Source organism: Sceloporus undulatus, chromosome 2, assembly GCF_019175285.1.
Source record: "Sceloporus undulatus isolate JIND9_A2432 ecotype Alabama chromosome 2, SceUnd_v1.1, whole genome shotgun sequence".
NCBI classification, from domain to species: Eukaryota; Metazoa; Chordata; class Lepidosauria; order Squamata; family Phrynosomatidae; genus Sceloporus; species Sceloporus undulatus.
In genome coordinates, this window is record NC_056523.1 from 29,967,414 (window position 1) to 29,982,267 (window position 14,854).

At 40.0% G+C, this 14,854-nt stretch overlaps 1 protein-coding gene across 4 annotated transcripts in view; it reads left to right on the forward strand.

Annotated features, from left to right (window-relative positions):
• The window catches only part of ATXN7 (ataxin 7), a 146,886-nt gene that overhangs the window by 12,026 nt on the left and 120,006 nt on the right, over nt 1–14,854 (forward strand). The window contains exon 1 of one of the 4 annotated variants that reach the window (XM_042455862.1): nt 14,439–14,499. The exons of the other annotated variants lie outside the window; for them this stretch is intronic. The gene's annotated coding sequence lies outside the window, so the exon portion shown is untranslated. Of the gene's footprint in view, nt 1–14,438; nt 14,500–14,854 lie in introns of those variants that run through there. 4 annotated transcript variants of the gene reach the window in all.

The following is a 14,854-nucleotide window of genomic DNA, read 5'->3' on the forward strand; positions in this document are numbered from 1 at the left end:
CCTTTTTTTCAGTTTTCGGAGACATTTAACCTCTCTCTCAGCAAACTCTGGTGTGACAACAAAACTACAATTCCCAGGATTTCATAGCACTGGGCCATGGCAGTAAAAAACGGTATGAAACTGGATTGTCTCTGGAGTCTGGAGTGAAGATGCAGCCTGAGTCGGGTCCAAGACACCCTGCAGAAGTACAGTTTGAGACTGCTTTAACTGCCCTGGCTCAGTGCTAGGGAACCCTGGGGAGTGTAGTTTTGTGAGAAAGAGCTCTGGTGCTACAATGAACTACAATTCCAGGATTCCCTAGCACTGAGCCGAGAGATTTAAACGGTCACAAACTGGATTATTTCTGCAGTGTTTGGACCTTCATTATTAAAATGCTCAGGTCGAATCCATACTGCAGAAATATCAGTTTGAAAACCTGGCTCAGTTTAGGGAACCTTGGGAATTTGTAGTTTTGTGTTGTGAGAAAGAGCTCTGGTGCCACAATGAACTACAGTTCCCATGCATCTGAGGAAATACGCTTAAGTTTAGGAAAGCTCATGCTGCCAACTTTTCTTTCAGTGAAACTCAAAGGTGCTACAAGATCTCTCTATCATCATCACCATTATTACTGTATTATCATTATTAAATCCAAATGCAGCTGAAGAAGTGGTCTTAAACTGGTAACACTGATATCCTGTAGACTCATTCTCTAGGGCTGTGATCTGGAAGCATGGAGGCAATTCCCTTGTCAAACCAGGGAATCCTGGGAATTGTAGTTTGTTGTGACATGTTGAGACACTGCTTTTACCGGCAGCCAGGGCTCCATGCATGAAATTCTGGGCTTGGTGGTTTGTTGTGGCCAGAATCCCATCATCGCAGGGAGTCTTGCAGTTAGAAGCAGTGCCAAACTGGATTATTTCTGCAGTATGGATGGCAATGGAAAAGAGAACGAAAAAGAGAGCCACAAAACAAAATTCTGGGAAGACAGGGCAGCAGGGATGCCAACTTACCAGGTGCTCTGCCCATGCTCAGAGGCATATTTAATCACTAACACACACACACACACTCAGGGGCATCACAGTCACATCACACAACCCAAATGGTCCTCCTCACAGTACAACAACGACCCTGAGAGGTAGGCTTGGGGCACTCTGCCCAAGCTCAGGAATTCAGAAATTCAAATGTCACTCTCAGGCACACACAGAAGTCCACAAGATCAAGCCATGATACCATTATCAGGAATTGCCGTTGTGTGCCTTAAAACTTATGTCTTACTTGGAAATCCAAGGCAATTGGGATTAAGCCAGCCAAGATCCCTCACTCCTTGCCTCTCTCCAGCACTGCAGCCACTCTGCTTTCCCCTGGAGCCTGAGAATGCCTGGGGGGGGGGGGCAATCACTGTCCTCTCTCTGATTGGCTGAACTATTCCTCCAAACAGTTGGGGTTGGTTGGGCTTGCTCCCTCCTGGCTCTCAGAGGGAGTCATTAGAGAGAGAGAGAGAGAGTTTTTTCTCCAGCCCAGGGTTGGTTGCTCTGCAGCCTTCTCAGGCTGGAGCTGAAAGGGCCAAAGTCGCCGAAAAGGCACTGAAAAAAGAGCCAGGCGCGAAAATCACACGGAAAGCTCTGAAAAGTCCCCGTTTTCGCGTGAAAGTCGCGAAATTGGCAACACTGCCCCAATCTGTCTCTGGAAGGGGTGGCTTCAAGTTGCCCCTTTATGCCTGTCTGTTTTCCCCCTAACTGTGTGAAAGAAGTTGTAGCCTAAGTTTTTTTAAACTTGGTCTTTGTTGTTAACTGCCCTCTCAGTCGACCTTGACTCACGGCAACCCTCCAAGACTTCTTGTCTTTCACTGCTCTAGTCTTTTAGATTGATGCCCGTGATATCCATAAATGAGTCTGGCCATCTGGCATGTGCTCTTCCTCTCTTTCTACTGCCCTCTATCTTTCCTAGCATTATTGTCTTTTCCAATGATTCATGCCTCCTTGTGATGTGACCAAAGTACAGTGGGCCCTCACTATCCATGGGAGATCTGTTCCGGACACTATCACCACCCCACAGATACCAAAATTCGCAGATGCTCAAGACCCATTGTCCTTAATAGCAATAGCAAGTACATTTCTATACCGCTTATCAGCGCACTTAAGCACTCCCTAAGCGGTTTACAAAGTGTAAGCTAATTGTCCCCAATAATCTGAGTACTCATTTTAGCAACCTCAGAAGGATGCAAGCCTGAGCCAAGCTTGAGCCCTTTGGCTGAGATTGAACTCGCAACCTTGAAGGTTGTAAGTGAGTGGCTGCAGTACTGCACCACCAGTGGCCGTGCCTCCATTAGGGAGAATGGGACTGGATCTCTTCCTTTTCCCCTCATTCCTTACTTCTTTATCTCCTTCCTTGCTTCCACCAAGGCTTCTTCCCCAGCTTGGCTTTGGGGGTGGAGTCTGTCACCCAGTCAGCAGGGGTGAGGCTTGAGTCTTGGAGTCACTGTCCCTAGGCCCAGCACCCATGACGAAGAATCTCGGCTCTGAAAGCCAAGCCTCGGCCCTGGCCCTGGCTTCCTTGGAACACCATTGGCTGGAGGGAGCTGGGACCAGGGCCAAGGCTTGACTTTTGGAGCCCAGAGGCCATTCCAGGTGCTAGGCCTAGGGACAGGGGCTCCAAGACTCAAGCCTCAGCCCTGGCCCTGACCCTAGCCTTATCTGACTGGGTGGCATAATCTGCCCCCAAAGCCAAGCTGGGGAAGAAGCAAAGAAGGAAAGGAGGAGGGTGGAGAGAGGGCAGGAGAGGGGAGATGGAAGAGAAGGAGGGGGGAGGGACTTTTGTCCCCAATGATGGCATGGCTGCGTGCACACTGCCATTGGGGACAATACGGGCTTGCCATCCACAGATGCTCAAATCTACAGATGGCAAACACATGGATAAGGAGGGCCTACTGTATGACATTTTCAATTTGATCACCTTGGCTTCCTGGGAGATTTCAGGCTTGATCTGTTTAGGGACCCCTTTGTTTTTCTTTTTGGCTGTCCACAGTATCCTCAGCACTTTTCTCCAGGACCACATCTCAAGTGAGTTAATTTTCTTTTATCACCTTTTTTGTTCAGCTTTCACATCCATACATAGTGTTGGTGAATACAAAGGACTGGATGAGTCTAAATTTAGTGCTCAGTTGTACATACGCGGACCCACTATATGTGGCTTCCGGCTTACGTGGAAGCCGCATGCCCATTAAAATGATGGCATGTGCGCCACCTCGAGCCAAGAACACACGTCCCATTGTTTTTAATAGAGTTCAAGCATATGCGTAAGGGAGGGTCCACCATATTTACTATTTAGGAACTATTCTAGCTCTAATAAACTTGGGTCCAAACACACTGCAGAAATAATCCAGTTTGAGACCGCTGTAACTGCTCTGGCTCAGTGCTAGAGAGTCCTGGTAGTTGTAGTTTGTTGTGACACCAGAGCTCTCTGACAGAGAAGGCTTAATGTCTTCCAAAACTACAATTCCCAGAATTCCCTAGCACTGAGCCAGGGCAATTAATGCAGTCTCAAGCTATTATTTATTACTGCAGTGTGTTTTGGACGTACATCTACTTTGTCTCAAAAGTGCTATAAGATCTCTTTAGCTATTGCTCTCTTATCTGGTAACATTAAATATTATAATCCCTTTATATAATATGTGGTATTGTTCATTTACTTATATACTATATTTGTTTTGATTGATTGATTGATTTGGTGCTCCAAAGCCATGCCTGTTATGTGTTTTTGTCACTCCAGCTGTTGTAGTGCATTAATGATGTGGGCTAATTGATATATTTTGGACTGAAGATACCACTTCTAGTTATTTCCAAATATAAATTAGTTATGTTCAGAATTATGTGGTTCAAGAAGATTTTGGCTAGAATTTCCAACTCCCCCCCCCCCCAAAAAAATAGCAGGACTCCTACCGTATATTATAGGCTGAAATGTAAAAAGCTTGATTTTTTTGCTTCATTTTTGTTTTTCAGATGTGCCAAGAGGCAAGATCTTAATAAAGCAGCCTTATTAAAAACATTAATATTCTGCTGCTTGATGTGTATAAAATGGTTATAGACAAATCATAGATGAAAAGGTATCCAATAAAGGCAGAGTTAAAGTAAGAGTTAGAAAGTGAAGGAGGAGTTCCTTAACTGTGGGTTCTGTCCAGTTTTTGTACTATTCTTTTCAGGGTTAATCACAGTGTTCTGCTATGAATTAGTTCTTTTGTGAGCTAATCCCACATTTGAAGCAGGGCACCACCTGGTGAATGAACAGGGTTTTTTTGAGGCTTGAATACCAGTACTTGATGCTGTCACTCATACTTGTAGATAGATAGTTGCCTGTGGCAAATAATGATAGCCTTCCCCAGGAGGAAGACTACAGAAGTTGATCCTACTTTTTCCCTTCTATGTGATAACTAAGAAACCAGTAGGCCAGTATGTTCTAGATTGAGCCAGCATAGTGCAGTGGTTTGAGCATTCAGTTGCGACGATGGAAACCAGGGTTCAAATCCACACTTGGCCATGGAAATCCACTGGGTGAACTTGTGCAAGTTACATTCTTTCAACATCAGAGGGAGGCAAAGGCACTTTGTCCCTAGAACAAATATTGCCAATTAAAGCCTGTGATAGGATCGGCTCAGGGTCACCATAAATTGGGAACAATTTGAAGGCAGACAACAACAGTGTTCTAGATTAAAAGCTACAGTCATCCTTCCTTTTAATAAAACACGTTTATAATACTGTACAGCAGTATTTTTGTTACTATTTTGACAACGTTTTTGATCCCACACTTTAAATATATCCTGACTAACAAACATAATTATTAAAACAATAATGAAAGCACAAAAGTAAATTGTTGTTATTAATTGCTATCAAGGCAGCTACAGCTTATGGCAACAGTATGAATGAAAGACCTGCAAGGTACCCTGTCATCAAGAGCCCTGCTCCGGTCCTGCAAGCTCAGGGCTGTGGCTTCCTTGATGGAATCTATCCACCTTGAATGAGTTCTTCCTTTTTTACTTCTTCCTCTCACTTTACCAAGTATTATCATCTTTGTAATGGTCTCATGGTATACCCCAAATACAAACAATAATAACAGAAAACATACTTAAGACAGCAGCAAATATTTCGGTATAGATGTAGAACATCTATATATGTCTGAGAAGACAAAAATGCATTCACTTGGAATCAAAAGAAACATAACTTAGTGCTGGTGGGTAGATAAGGAGTAGTTGCTGGCCTGTAGGTTGTTCAGCCCTCCACTAGAGAAGGGACTGCGTCACTAGTGATAATCTATGCTTTTACAGCAACTTGCAACAACTTGTGAAACAGATAGCTAGTCAGTGAAGTTTGGGATTGATTGTTAAGGATCAGGGACTAACTTTTTCTTGAGGTGAAGTTATTGCTTCATTTCTTCAGCTTCCTCATGGTTTCCTTGACAAAGATAAGCCTTGTGTGAAATGTTAATTTTTCCGCCTTCAGCATCCTGCGGGGCCTCCTTGAGAATGGACTGGAGATCTGAACTCCTGAAAAAAGGGAATAAAATGGTGGGGGGGAGTTCCCGCCTCCTTTTAAACATTCCTCTTGAATGACCCAGAACTGGGCAAATTTGGAGAAAACACCTTTTTGTTGCTGAAGCCTTTTATCCCTTCAGTTTGCAGTGAAAGAAAGAAACAGTTGTACACATATGGTACTGGTTCCTGGCACATTTTAAAAAAAAGAACCAATTCCCTCTCATCTTCTCACACTTTCTCCCCAATGTAGCAGGGCCCAGGTATTGGCAATCCTGGTCTAGGAGAATACATTACATGTGGAATCTTATTCACAATATTGGGATTCACATGGATCCTGAGATAATTGTTAGGTCACAAATGAAGAACATTCAATAAATATTTTCTCTGCACAACATTTCAGGGAAACCAGGAGGGTTTCTGGGAAACCAAAATATTTTCTTGCTGTCCTTCTGGATTGACAACTTGGTTCTTCTTTTGCTAATTGGTCCAGTGTACTTGCTGAGTGGTTGCATGAGTCCATAGCCTGGTCATACCTTGCTGAAGAACTGTTGTTTCATAATGTAAATATTGTGGCTTTACTTTTGAGGTTGGGTTTGCAACCACAAGAACTAAAAGTTTGCTTAAATTAATAGGTTATAAAGATGAGAGCCAGCATTGTAGAGTGGTTTGAGTAGACTATGGGTGCATCTACAGTATAGAAATAATGTTGTTTGAGAAAACATTAATTGCTTCATCTTAGGAAGTCCTGGGCTTTGTAGTTTTATAAGGTCTTTAGCCTTCTTTGCCAAAGTGTACTCGTGCCTCACAAAACCACAAATTCTAGGATTTTGTAGAATGAATTCATGGCATTCTCTGAAGATGCCAGCCAGAGATGCTGGCGAAACCCCAGGAATAAACTGTTCTAGAACATGGCCATATAGCCTGAAAAACCCACAAAAATGACCCATGGCAGTTAAAGTAATGCCAAACTGAACTGTTTCTAAGGTTTGATTCCCTGGTCAGCCATGGAGACCCACTGGGTAAGCTCGGGCAGGTCTCACACGTTCAACCCCAGATGTCCGTAAGTCGGAAATGACTTGAAGGCATACAAGAATGATTCTTTCATTTGTTAGTGTGCAAGAGTTACAGTTGCATATTTTCAGTTGCTTAATGCAAGTCATGTTGAACTAAATGGAGTAGTTCCACAGGAGTACTTCATGAATTAAGATCTCCCACACCTGCTTCAAATGTTTCTTTAAAAGTTAAGTAAACCCTGCAACTATTTTGGTGTTACTAAATAAGCACTCCTTCTTAAAAAGTAAAGTAAACCCTGCAACTGTTTTGATGTCACTGTACTAAAGAATCACTCCTTCATTATTCTCTTGAAGCATAACAAGATGTGTCATGCAGCAGTATCTCTACAATCAGGTATGCTTTAAAAAAAAGGCTTGGATCTCAGCCTGAGGAACTACCTGTCCTAGGATTACACACACTTGTTTAATGTCTCATAGCATGAAAAAAAGTGTAGGTAGGAATATTTTGTCAAGTTCTTTATTTTCTCTAAAACCACAAAAAACAGTACTTCTTTTTCAAGATATTAATTTTATATATTAACTGACAGCAATCAAGCTAGTGATCTTTCTTATGTAAACTGCAAAGCAGAAGATAATTTGGTTCATACCACTGGACTATGATGATTTGGCTGGGTTTTGTTATTTCCATCATTCAGTTTTACTTTGTTATCTTTTGACATGTCTTTGGAAGACCATTTCAGGCTTTTATATTTTCTGCACCTTTACTAGAGTGATAGATGACCTGAAAATCTATTAAATAATATAAATGTACATTAGAGCTGAAAAGTGCCATTGATCTGTTAATGCTAATGGTGATGGTGATGATAACTTGACATTTGCCATTCGGCTAGTTTGAGCCTGCTGATTAACCATTAGGAAATGGCTGGTTTTAAAAACATACCTCCAGTGATATTTCTGTACTACCGTCTTTCTTTGTTACTGAAGGTTTAATCTTATAGATCAGTGATGGAGAACCTTTTACAGACCGAGTGCCCAAACTGCAACCCAGACCCCACTTATGTATTGCAAAGTGCCACATCCCTCTGGCTTTCTAGTAAGAAACTCTGGCAAACTCTGTGCTAGGACGACAGCATGTGTACCCACGGAGAGGGCTCTGAGTGCCACCTCTGGCACGTGTGCCACAGGTTCGCCATCACTGTTATAGATGTATGTATATACATGCCTTCAATTTACCTGTGAACCTATAGCAACCTCATAATTTCATAGGATTTTCTTAGACAATGAATACTCCTCTGAAATATAGCCTGCAGCACCTGGTATTCTTTTATGGTTTCCCTTCCAAGTACTAACCAGAGCTGACCCTGCCTCCACATCTGAATGAATCTGGTGCCTTTAAGATATTTGGGCAGCAGTCTTATACATACCCTAGAATAAGTCCTTTTGAATGTAACGATGCTTCTGAGAAGCTACGCATAGGATTTCTGTAAATGTGGTGTATTAAAAATGCATGACTGAGGGATAAATTAGTGAGATTAACAGCACAGTCTTATACATTTCTACTCAAAAATAAATTGTATCAAGATCAGTGAGATGGTTACATTTAGGCAAATAGAATTTTAGCAAAAATTGATTATATACTGTATATTATAAAATAACTGATAATAATCCTTGTGCATATAGAACTGATGCTACAGAACTAAATACTATAACTATATTATGAAGAACTGAATTACGTATTTTTAAAAATTAGTTTACAGTTTGATTGTTTGTGTGTGTATGGCTTTTCTTCGCGAACAAAGTTTCAAGGAATATATATATATATATATATATATCCCCATACAGCATTTTCATTTTTTAAATGGTTAATACAAAGTGTGAGCAGGAGCCCCATAGTTTACTTGGAATTTGAACAAGTCCAGTGCAGTGTTCACATTAACTGTAGTATCTATGTGTTCAGCATTGTTCTGAATAGGATGAAAGGAAGCTTTTGAAAAATTGGAAGACATACTTCTCAGCTAAATTATTTTCCTCATAGACCAAATGAAGGGCTAGATATTATTTTTGCCATTTTTATCCGTGCTTTGTTGTGATTTTTTTCTTGGTTTTAATTTTTTACTACCTTTGGAGTCTACCCTAAAAGTCAGATTATAAATGTTTAAAATAAATGTTCTCATTCACTTTGATGAGATAAAGTCAAGGTGAACTGATTAGTCTTAAAGATTACCTGATGGGTGTACAAAACGCTTTTCTGTCCCCCACAAAGGAAGTGTTTTGTGGTAGGTTAGACTTCCATTTACTTAAAACCATAGAAATGATATTTGGAGGTAAGATTGTAATATATATATATAGAGAGAGAGAGAAAATTGCTCTTGATTTCACTGGAACTGTGCAGTTATACTTAGTATCTAATTTGTTTTTGTACAGAGCTGAAATTTAGAAGATGCAGATTTATTGAGTAACTGATACAAGAAGCCAAACTCATGTTCAGTGTACTGTGTACTATGATATTTATTTTGACTAATTTGTATTACTGCACTTGATAGTATTTTGGCTTATATATCTTGCAGTCCTTGATAGTGTTTGGCTAGAACATGTTTTTAAGGTTTTATAGTTAATAGTTAACAAATATTATCCATCTGTGATTTTCCCCCTTTCAGTTAAGTGCTTTAAAGGCAATACATTTAAGTTTTCCTAGTCATTCAGCCCTCCTCACTTTATTTGCTAAGGCACACAAATACAAACACACACACACACACACACACACACACACACACACACACACACACACACAGTAATTAGTGTCTATTCCCTCTGCTCATCCACTATCATCAGAAAAGTCAGCAGGAATGTGAATTGAGCTGTGTACTGTCAGTAACATTTTCAGGGCAAGTCCTTTTATCCTTCTTGTTGTTGTTGTTAATAATCCTAATAGTTTGTTCATTATGTGGTCCAAAATGTTGGGTTTTATTATAATTAATATCTGCAGATGTGAAAGAAGGAGCTTTGGATAGCATTAGATAAACTTTTACACATTCACTGTGGGGAAAAGATTCCCTCCAAAAGCTTTTAAAATTTTTATAAGAACTTCCACAGCCAGAATTTAAGAGTCTAGGAAGGGCAACTACAAAAGAGTTAATCATTGTTTGACAGAGAAAGGATATGCAAATAATTCATTTGCTTATGAAATCAAGTAATGTCTTGAGAATATGAATTCTTAAGATTACTTTCTTGTCATAGATTTTACTGTATGTAATGTTATATTAAATGTGCCACTTATAGGTAGCATATGGTAGGTGTATGTTAGTGGCAGCATTTTTTTCTTGCTGCTACAGTAAGACTTAGTAAAGTAGAAGGTAGTAGGAAAAGAGGAAGACCTCATTCCAGATCAATGGACTCAGTCAAGGAAACCACGGCCCTGAGTTTGCAAAACCTGAGCTGGGCTGTTTTTGATAAGGGACTGCATCTATATTATAGAAATAAAGCTGTTTTACACCACTTCAAGTGCTGTGGCTCCATTCTATTGAATCCTGGGATTTTCAGTTTTACAAGGTATTTAGCCTTCTCTGCTGAAGAGGGCTGGTGCCTCACAAAACTACAAATCCCAGGATTTTGTAGGATGGAGCCATGGCACTTAAAGCGGTGTCCAACTCCATTATTTCTACAGTGTAGATGCATTCAGGGTGACTTGGAGGTCTCTCATTCATAAGTCGAAGTCGACTTGATGGGATTTAACCATTCTGGGTAGGTAGTAACAGTGACAGAGAATTCATTCACATACAGAGTAAATAATTATTAGGCAATTTTGTTTTATACTTAATGTGTAAACATTTCTTGTGGTGAAAAAAATTGTGAGGTCCTGCCCTCATTTAAATTGTTCCCCCCTTTTATTCTAAAACTGAAGCCACTTGCAACATTTTAAGTTCTTTTTGAGAAACTCAAGAAACTTCACATGCTTTTTGAGGGAAAATACAAATGTGTACCAAGGACCAAGCTAGTATGCAATACATGTCCATGGTGGCCAGCATCCAGACGGATATTTTGCTGCTGTATCTACTTCCATCAGTGGAAATGAAAGGAGGTTTGACCCCTCCTTCCTGCTACAGCTACCTAATTTCTGCTGGTGACCAAATGCCAATGTGATGCTGATTTTAAGACAGAAAGAAGTAATAGCTGTGTCAAAAATATGCTATGATTAGCTGAGTGAAAACGGACTACAGAAATAGCAGTGTGGTTGTTTTCATTCCATATAATTCTGTTATGGCTATGTGGCATTCTTGAAAATGGTAACCTTTCTTAGTTTGAGTAACCACAATTGGGAAAGGAACTGAATAACAAGAATTTATAATACATTTGTGATGGCAGTGGAATGATTTAATAGCCATGTATTTGATAATGGACCCCTGGAAATATTACTGAACGAGAATGTGTCATTTGCTTAGTCGCAACCTCATACAGGTTTTATGGGGAGAGGTTATATGGATGAGCTGAGATGCTCTCCTGCTGAGTTTCCATGTATGTTTGTGTATATGTACCTTCAAGTCGCCTGCTGACCTCATGAATTTCGTGATGTTTTCTTAGGCAAGGAATACCTAGAGAAGACTTTGCCAGTTCTTTCCTCTGAAATATAGCCAGCAGCACCTGGTATTTATTGGTGATCTCTCATCCAAGTATTAACCAGGGCAGATCCTGTTTAGCTTCTGAAATCGGACGGAATCTGGTGGCTTTAGAGTACCTAGGCCTCAGTTTCCATAGAACATCTCTATTTTAGTACTGGATTTAGAACAAGATATATAACTGATTTCCACATTTCTCTATTCTTGAATGTTTGCTGAAGTCATTATAAATTGTGAAGTCGAAGGCTTTCATGGCCGGCATCCATGGTTTTTTGTGGGTTTTTGGGCTATGTGGCCATGTTCTAGAAAATTTTCTTCCTGACATTTCGCCAGCATCTGTGGCTGGCATCTTCATTATAAACTGTCATTTGGATCTCCAGAAACAGGAAGCCAGTAGTAAATATTTCTATTCTGTCAAAAATGTCATGACTGAAATATTTATTCCATGTGTAATAAGTGCAGCAGGATCTTTACCTTCTGTTGAAGATAAACATAGTAGAAAAACCAGACTGAGTGGTTTTTGAAAGAATATAGCACGTGAGACTCGCATGGAAGTCTACTAGCTATTGTAAAGCATTGTGTCAGAATATATTTAGTATTCTATCATGTGCGTGCATATAGCTGCTAAGTTTCAATAGCTTGGTCTCCAGATCTGATTGCCAGATGTAGGATAATAAAAACACTTCCATTGGAGTGAAACAACAATAACATTGAGGTACAAGTGGCTCTGTTGCAGAGATACCGTTGCCTGTAATTATACAAAATTCTTCTAGGCTTTCTCCTGCGCTCTTATGGGGAAACTTGGAGGTTTTTTCTAAAAAGCATCCAGAGACTACTCTTTCTTTTACCATCCTTCACTTATGATATATATTTTGATTGCCAAACTGTTAGATCTAAGAGATTTTTTAAAAAAAAACATGGTGGGGAGACCAGATAAGGAAGACTTATCTGCTGTCCCCTTTTCTCTTATGTTCAACTATTTACACATGCTCAGTAAGTGATTCTGGAGGCAGCAACTTTTTACCTTGCCTGTTGTAGGCAGGCACACACCACTATAGTAGAATTCACTAGAGTAGAATCCTGTTCTTTCCCAGTTCAAACTTTATTTGATAATTTACTGCAGACACAGTACTGCAAACCAACACCCAAAGTCTTTGTTTTTTCCAGACTTCTTTCATCATGCTCTCAGTGCCAATGTGACTGGAGGAAAAAATCTAGCTAGATAGAAGATGGGAGGAGGGGGCACTTTATTTATTTATTTAAAGAGAAACGTCACTGCCAGAAGCTTTGTTAACTGAGTTATACCTGTATTCCTGATCATGAATCTGAAGATTCCTAGAATGGATGTAAAACAGAGCACAGCACTAAAAACAAGGATAGGATACAGTTGGCCCTTCATATCCACAGGGTAATGCATTCCAGACAACTCTCCTGCGGATAAGAAAAAATGTGGGACCTCAAGTCCCATTGTACCTAATGGTAGCATGACATGTGTGCAATTGCTAGTGCGGCTGCATGCATGCACCGCCATTGAGAACAACTAGGCTTGCTGTCCGCGGATGCTGACATCTGCAGATGGCAACAGCCCACTGTACTTGCCTATTTGGGTGAATCCCAAGTTTTGCAACCCAAGGGGGGGAATCTTTTTATAGAAATAGCCCAGTGAGGATAGGACATACCCAGTAAACCATGGGATAAAATTACACTGGGACTGGGGTGGTGTGAAATACAACAGAGGAGGAGGAGAGTTGATGTCCTGCTTAGAGAGACTGGTTGGATGCAACCTTGAACTGGAGCTTAACTTCTAGCAGGCAGCATAGAACTGTAGTATTTTCTTGCAAGTCACTCTTGTTCTGTATGAAGAGCTTGTTCGGATGCTATGCTTTATAACTAAGCAAATAATTATTTTTGAGATCTGTAAGTTTTCATGTATTGGATAGCATGAGACATGCTATCTAAACTCTGGAGTGTTAATGCTTTGTCCGCAAAATTATTCCAGAGAAGTTAGGCTCGAGTGTTCCTTGTGGCTAGAACTTACTGACATTTCAAACAGATTTGGGTGTGTGTACCAGGATGGTGGTAGTGATGAATCCAGTATACCCAGGCCTGTTGTGCACAAAGATCGACATAGATTCTCTTAGTTGGCAGCTAAAGTACAGAGTTCATAAAAAGTCTTTATTCCATCCTTCCAGGAAGGCGAAAGCAATAAGGGAAAGGAAAACAAGGTTCTTATACTACTCCATGTTCCTCATTCCTGTGCTTAATCTGTGCAGTAGAGATTTGCAGATTGGTTGAAAAGATGCTGTTTGTCACAAGTAAAATGGGATCTTTAAATCTCTTTTTTATACAGAGCTTCATCCCCTAAAATGAGTAAATTTTGCCTGTGCTCCATGTGAAGGTATTGGCACTCCTTTATGCACAAACAACTAATTCTGGGGAATATTGTTGTTTCTTAACTGTTAATGATTGACTGAATTATATCTCGCCTTTCTCCCGAGTTCAGATTCAAGGCAACTCACAATAATTTTAGAAAGATTAAAATAAAAGACTAACTATAACTACTACTGAATAAATTGTTTGTGTATCACATTTTCAGTAATTATTTTTGTATCTGTGATTCTGACAATATATCATGAATGTAACAGTTAGTTAATAAATATGGTGATCAGGATTTAAATACAAGTGATTTCTGAAAGATTCTAGAGGCTGGAAAACCAAATTAAAGGAGAATTTGTGTGCATGCAGTGCAGCGCAGCACATCATCTTTTTATGCCAGCACAATCTTCACATAATAAAGACTTACTAGTAATGCTGGAATTGTGCCATATATTAATGTTAGTATATGTCAGAATAGGCTAGATACATCTTTTGATGAGAGCCCTGGTTGAAAATAATGCTCCCTCTCTCTGGCATCCACATTTCAACATTCATTCTGGGATTACATATTACTTTGCTTAATGAGGACATTACATTTTGTCACTAGATCAAAAATCCTATGTTTACTCTGTGCCTTCTTCCTACTACGTCCCCCCCTCCCAAGCATAGTAGAGTTACACTTGAAATAGCTTTCCCCTCCCCTCTGCTCCTGTTATTTTAGATCCTTTGTAACGTCAGTTAAAACCCCAGTTAGTGGAATAGTGAGTAAAGAATCTCTCTCACCCACCCCCCATCTCCACCTCCCTTTGTAGCTTCTCTCTCTTTGGCCACTGAAAATGTAGGTCAAATTGCATCACCATAAAATGGAACAGTCAGAAAGGTGTTTGAAAAATGCTGACATCCTTAGCCTGGGGTGCATGCCGCTGCCTTTTGTTTACATTGAGAGTAACAATGTGGCGATGTACCTGTAAATGAATAAACCTCTTTTTTTAAGGTTAGTGGTATGGCATCTAAATTATTAGTCAGATTGGAGTCATAATTTCCTTTTGTTTTCTTTGGGTAATAAATTTAAAACTACACAGAAGAACGTGCAGTAACGTTGAGACATTGGGAAACTCTTTTGAAATATCTTATTTAGGGGATCCATGACTATTTACTCGTGAAAAATCTCCTGTCTTCCACTTGTAGGCTTAAAAATAGCTTGGGTTTTTTTAAAAAAATTAATCGATATGCTTTCCAGTCATTAGTTCATTATTCGCTCAGACGTATGCAGATGTGTCTTATATTCCACAGAATGTATGTCTTTGACCCTATTTCGTTGGGATTTATAATCTTGTGAATGTTGTAAG